The sequence below is a fragment of the Microtus oregoni genome, unplaced genomic scaffold (genome assembly GCF_018167655.1).
Source record: "Microtus oregoni isolate MIOR12 unplaced genomic scaffold, Mior012 000064F_ref0000363, whole genome shotgun sequence".
Taxonomy (NCBI): Eukaryota; Metazoa; Chordata; class Mammalia; order Rodentia; family Cricetidae; genus Microtus; species Microtus oregoni.
Window position 1 is genome coordinate 447899 of NW_024543874.1, and position 7102 is coordinate 455000.

The following is a 7102-nucleotide window of genomic DNA, read 5'->3' on the forward strand; positions in this document are numbered from 1 at the left end:
GCCCTGAGATGTGGTGTAGCATGCTGCAGGGCATCTGTTATGCTTCAGAAAATACCTGGGAGCCAACTTGATACCCTACAGTAGGTTAAGACCTGAGATTTAAGAAGGTGGGGGATCTGCCAGGCAGTGGTGGTGCATGCCTTTAATCCCAGCACTCTGGAGGCAGAGGCAGGTGGATCTCTTTGAGTTCGAGACCAGCCTGGTCTAGAAGAGCTACTTCCAGGACAGGCGTCAAAGCTACAGAGAAACCTTGTCTCAGAAAAAAGAAGGGTGGGGGGGATTTGACCGCTGTACCCAGAAAGAGAAACAAAACCGCACAACCTTCCTGCAGTTGGCAACCTGCTTTCCAAGGATGCTCTTTCAGTACATAGGCAGTCCTTTTCACCGAGGCTTTAGCAGCTGGTCCTCTGACTACATCATTGTGAGCACCAGGTTTGTCAGGAACCTAGTGAGAGTGTAAGTGACTTCGAAGTTGAGCTATGGCACTGCGTTAGCCATTTGTTCAAGGTTGTGTGACTTTCAAATGAGAGACACAGGTGGCCCTGGGAAGCTTGGAACAAACATACAGCTCCTCTTTCCAGACCATCCCAAGTTACCACTGCCCTCCTCCCCTTAGGTATTGTTCAAAGAGCCTGTCTTCCTACCTCATATCCTGAAAACAGGATTTGTAGATTGTCATCGTGCGTGGGTCTGATAGAAATGTCTGGGTCAAGTGTGGCAGCACATGCCTATGATAGAGGTGAGTGTATCAAAAGTTCTAGGTCAGCCTGGGCTACATAGCATCATCCTATGTCCAAAAGACTCAATAAAGGAACAATCCTGAGAAGAAAAGTTCACAGATCCAACTATAATTTAATATTGTCCTCAAAACAAAACAAAAAACCTCTCCCTCCCCTCTCCTCTGTTTTCTCCGAAGTCGCATGGTTATGTTAACTTGGACGTCTGTGGTCCCCGATGAAAGGAGCCCCTGTGGAAGCCAGCCCTGGTCATACATGCCCCTGCTCAGCTTCAACCCCAACATTTGGAAGGGGCCTGAGCACACGGCACGCTGTGCATATGGAAAGCTGGGGAGACAGACGTCTCCCCAGAGCCCTTCTCTCGAGTGTTTTCTTAGCACCTCGACTATGGATGCTGTCTCCCTGGGCCCTCTCTCCCCTCGTTTCCAGAGTTTTCTTTTTTATTATCCATTCCTCACAACGGTAATATATGTGCTGCACTTGTCTGTTTTCTCTTTATTGGCCTCAACTCCGTGATATAAAAATATCACTCCTGTTGGAGTGAAAGCAGGTGCCACGTGAAGCTCGGGCAGCAATTTACCTCTCATTTGAGAAAAATGTCACACAGGTACTCTCAGAGGAGGAAATTAATGACCCCCAAGTCTGCCAGTTACAAGCACGTGCCTAAGACTAGGACAGGGTTTCCCACAAATAAGCCGATCCCCACTTTCCGCCTTCCTCCCCCAGCCCCATGCAGTCCGTTATAAAACTGCTCAGTCCCTACCTGGCACGTTCACTGTGCCGGTAACAATTTAACAGTAGTAGCGGACGTCACTGCGTGTTTGCTGTTTTTTATGCTGTGTACTTTTTCAGTTCTCGCAACAGCCCAGGTGGTGAGTTCTGTTTGTCACTCATTTTCCTGATTAGAAATTTTGCCTCAGGGTCCTAGGAAATAACGCAGTGGGCTGATCCAGCACCCCCTCCCCTTCCCCTGAACCCAGCACCATTGAACTGAGAAGTACAGTGGGAGACTCAGACAGTGCACACAGTAGGAGCTTGGCAGTCCCTTGGTGACGGTGGTGATGGCTGCAGTCTAACACATGAGAAGGTACCACCCTACGCCTAGACAACCAGGCAGTCAAATTCAGCTCTTCTCCTAGCCTCAGCCAACACACTTTGATGTGGGAACTCCCCACCCCGCCCCGCCCCAGCCTCCAGCCCAGCCAAAGGTGAGTCAGCTATGGCTGCAGGGTCAAGAAGACCAAGGAGACTCTTTCCTAGTCAGCCTTCCCCATTCCCCACTTCCTCAAACAGACTCCCCAGGAACCCTGACGGAAGCCCAGAGTGGGCTGTAACCTGACTGCTTCTGTACCAGGTACTTGTTTTGGGGTGAATAGATTTTAATAGCCAAGGCTGTTTATTTATTTATTTATTTATTTTGGTCAGTTTAAATGTTACCTGTGAACTGTTCTGTCTTTAAAGTCACTAGACAAACATTATAATGCGTGCAGTCTTGTAACTGAGTGATAGCGGTGTCTGAGGCAAGAGGTTGTCTTAGGGAATCCCACTGAACTCTGGTACCCAGGTCCTGCCCGTTTGCACATGAAGTCTCTCCTGTGCATACCCGCATTCCCACACAGTGCCTTGTATAGGGCTCCACAAACGGAGTTTCCTGATGTGGTATTTTTTTTAAAGAAAAAAAAATATTTATTGATCTATTTTGTTGTGCTCAGAGGTTTGGTGGTGTGGGGAGCAGAAAGGTTAGTAGTGGAAGAGCCGGCATTGACTGTAGCACTCTAGAATCTAGCCAGAGGATGGAGGAAAATTAAGTCCTTCACGGTTTTTCCTCTGGTGAGTTCTCTGAAATATTTTCACGACTGGCACCCACAGTGTCCTTTCCAAGACAAAGTGAATGGCTTTGGTGGTCCTGACAGCGGATGACACCCAGAAAACCAAACAGGCCTAGCTGGTGTAAAGCCAGCTCTCCTCCACAGGTGAGTGCCTTCTTCCTTCCTTCTTCCCACATCAGTGCCTGTGGCCTGTGACATTTGTCGCTCCATCCTTTCCTTGTTCCATGTTCTTCGTCCTCTTGCGACCTTCCCAGGATCGTCACACGAGGCATGAGCCATGACAGCCATCATCGCTACCTAACTGCTGAACCCGTTCCCTGAGCCCCGAACTGCAGGCCTGGCGCAGCCATGGAGAGTGGGGGCCGCTGTCTTCCTGCAGCTCTACTCTGCCTGCCCAGCATCTTCGATTCATTCTTTACTATCGTCTCTGGGCTCGCTATTTCTCTTCCTATCTAATTAAATGATTCCACTTTGAATAATTATATTTAAGTGCCAACAGCAGAAGAGGGGCATTGAAACTACAGAGTTCACCCGCCTTTCCCAAGTAGATTTGTCGTCAGAATGAAACAGGATGAAACACAGGGAAAAACAGCTGCAGGTAGCCTTACCTTGGTGCTGCTCTTAGGAGGGTGAGCCAGGCCACGTCCTGTGACTAAGAGACAAATATCTTTTGATTTTGTTGTGTCTGCCTTCCTTGAGTTCTGTCTAGGAGACAAACTGGGATTTTTTTTCTTGTGTATTAATACAGAAGGGGAGAGACGTGTAAGGGTTTTAATACTGGCTCAGAGAAGAAAGCTGATTTTGATATTCTTATTTACTAGAAAAGATTCTGAAGTGCTTGAAGCTGCTGAGTGAGAGGAGTAAAAGGCTGCGCATGAATAATCTTCTGTACGGTTACTGCCATCTGTGGTGAACTAAATTCTAGAAGCGGGGAATGACTGTTACCCTTTTAGGGATGAACACTCTACCCGGATTAGGGGGGTTCTCGGCGAGGAGCGAAGGACAACACAGGACCTGGAGTCCCCTGGACCCCAGTCCTCTCCCTGTTCACTCCTCATGTTTTAGGCAAAGCCTGAGGTTGGGCTCAAGGGAGGTAATATCTGGAGGGATCTGAGAAATCGGAACAGTGTCAAGAGTGGCTCTTCCTGCCTTTGAAGACCTGAGAACTGAAATAAAAATGATCAGCAACTTCTCCTTGGCCCCAGAAGCAAGGATCTGGGAGCGGGCAGGCCTAGGCCGGGCACTGGCAGCAAGCAGTGCCTATGTGGCCTTGGCCTTGGTAGTTTATGGGCATTGACGTCATTCCTCGAGGAGTTTGGAGTTCTCTGATCTGAATTTTTAAATCAAGCTTCCAAGTGATAGTCTATTTCTGTGAATGGGGATTTTGAATCTACAAGCAGCCTCTGTCTGTAAAGTTTCTGAATAAACTCCTGATACTTAAAGCTGAGAGTTTGCACACTGGTCTTTCCATCATCTTGCTGGCAGTCAGCTGCATCTATTGGAGCATCTTTGGATGTTCTGACACAGAATGCCCCGAGGAAGATCTTAACACAGCTTCCCTTTGTCCGGTGCCCGTTAGTGAACTGTGCTTCCTTGTGTGTCTGTGTGTCTGTGTGTTTGTGTGTGAGTTACCTTTTCTTCAGGTAGATAGTGATGCTAGGAGTTGGTTTGATTTATTGAATTAACCTGGGAATGGAACACAGCTCTTTAGTTTGTAGTTTGTGAGTCTAGAACTAGAAATAAGGGCAAGCCTCATCACATGTAACCTTAACGCTTTAATGCTATAACTTTAGGCAAAGCTAATAAAAAATGCAAAGGACTGCTAAATAATTTAAATTATCTAAAAAATTGAGCATATTCCTTCAAATAATAATGGCTTTCATGATCTGATTTTTTTTAAAAAAAATCATTTCTCATGTCTTGAGTTACTTAGAAGTATAGCTATCAAAGTTCATCAGAGGTTAAGATTATTAAATGTATTTGCTATGACCATGCAGAGTCCCCATAGATCCCATTTGGGTTTTTTGTTTTGTTTTGTTTTGTTTATTTCACAGTTGTGATCTGTAATATTATTCCATAAGACATAATGCTGGGGGCATGTCTCATAATATCATTGCAGTATGGAGTTAATTTTTAAAACTTCTTAAAAATCTCACTTTACAGTCTGATTCCTTCGTTTTCTTAAGCCATTAACCGGTCCCATGAACTGAAAAGCAAACGAAGAAGGTCCTGTTCTCTGTTTTTTTTTTTTTTTTTTTTTTTTTTTGCTTTCTAAAAATACCATTCTCTCACTGCAGCTTCGCTGCCTTCACCTGGGAAGCTGTTGCCAGTGCCATGTGTTTTCCTGACCAGCTCGCCAATCCTCTGGGAAATTACCGCCATGGACCATGGCCTGCACTGTGTAGTGAGAGCCTAGAGGTCAGACTGACGGAAGAACTTTTCTTCCTCTCCCTGAATGATCACAGCGGAGCTTCTGTGTGCCTGGTGCTGTAGTTTATAGCAATAAATACTCTGTATTGATGATTACTTAACTCTCCTGAGAATAGGCCGAAACTGGAAATGTTTTATTACAGCCTAGAATCCAGCACCTTAATTTGAAGACACTTTCTAAATTTTAAGTATTGAAATAATTGTCCCAGTGTGCTGCTGTTGCTAGACCCATTTCACGCTATGAAATTAACTCCGTTTTATGTATTTTATAGAGATAATTTTGCTCACAGGGTATTTTTTCCCTCTGATATTCCATCACTACTTTTGCACAACTGAGAAATCTGTCATCTCTCCTCCTTTGGCTCCGTTTGGAAACCCAGGAACCAGATCAGAACAACACATCGTGTTTATTATAGAAATGCACGAAGGGAAAACAGGAAAAGGGGTGAGTGAAGAAGAGATTCAATGTTAGCCAGATTCTTCAAGCGTACGATTTTAGTCCATCAGCCTGTGTGGAGGCTGCTTGAGGGAAGCCTTTCCACCCAGACGAAGCTTGTCTCACGGAAAGTGCGTTGAGAAATGCGTTGTCTGAGGCAGATACTGCTGGAGTTTTCTTTTTCCTTTTCCTTTTTTTTTTCTTTTTTAGAAAAGGATAAAATAAGAAACACCCCCAATACACAGCTCTAATTTATTCTTAGTCAAAACCAACTTGCCATTTCTACGCTAGGTATTAAAAGCTACTTGAGCCATTAGACATGGTCTTTCAAATGCCCCGTGTTAAGATATTCCGTGCAAGATTTATTTTCAAGCTATTTCAAGGCCCGGGGGGGGGGGGGGGGAGTTGTTTCCTTTATGAAGGAAATTCTGTGTTTTGCTGCATTATTTGTAGTTTTTAAATATATGTATAAAAGAGAAAGGGGGATTGGGAGCTGCTGGTTTTTCGAATTCTAATACAGTACGTCTTCCTAATGAACCTGCCGCAGTGCCCAGGAAACAGCTCCCTGCAAACAGACGTGCTCCAAGTGATTTAGCCACAATGTCCAGACTCTGTAAACATCTAATTATTACGATAAAATTGTCGATAAATTTACATTACTGCTCCCTTTTCAAACGTTAACCAACTTTTTCTTTGCTTGATAAAAGGGCATAAATTGTATTTTTATGTGTTGGTGTTTCTGTTTGCATCAGACTTCTCAGAGCGCTCTAGACAAAAGACCCGGAGCCTGACTGTGCCGCGTGATTCCTAGATGTGGCGAACTCGTACAGTTGTTTATTACCGTGATGCTCTGCATTTCCTTCCACAGTGAGAGGGACACAGCCTTTACAGTCTGATCTTTAGTCACGGCATTTTGTTGTTTTTTTTTTGTTTTTTGTTTTTTTTTTTTTTTGCAGAAAGCCATAAAGCTAGTACTGTAGTCACTGTAGCTTTAAGAGAGACACGAAGAATTAAGCCCCTATAATCCACTATTAGAGTGGAAATTTAAGTTACATTAGAAGCAAAAGATAAAACGGCAAAATGCAATAATTTCCTATAACAAAGATTATGTCCAGTTTTTGGAATTATGATATCACGTTGAACATAATGGTGGGATCCTCCCCCCACACACGTATTTCTTATATAACTGGTACATTAACATTAGAAAAGCGGAGCGATATTGAATTCTAATGAGGTCTGGCCTATATGCTCTGCTAGGAGAAGAATGAGGATAATTCATTTGTATTCAACAAAGCGCTCGGAAATCCACGCGCATTCCTGTGGCTCAGAGCTCGGTGCCGCTCATCTGCTCCTCCTGGGGGGGGGGGGAGGGGGGGAGTGTGGCTCTGCGGAAACAGGTAACTGTTTTCCTGCTAAGCCCCTGCTTTCTAATGGCAATTTAATATGGTTGGGTGCTCTAGGTGTGCCTTGGCTTCACCTGTTCAAGTGTCTTAGAAATTGGACCCTGTGGCAGTGACGGCACACCTCCGTAAGAGCCAAACAAAGAACGCGGAGGGAAATTCGGGAGGAGACGTGGTTTCTCCATCCTCGGTAAACATGCCGGCTTTAAGTAAACAATGAAATGACAGTGAGGTATTTGTTCATTAAAAAAAATCTGAAAAATGCACCAT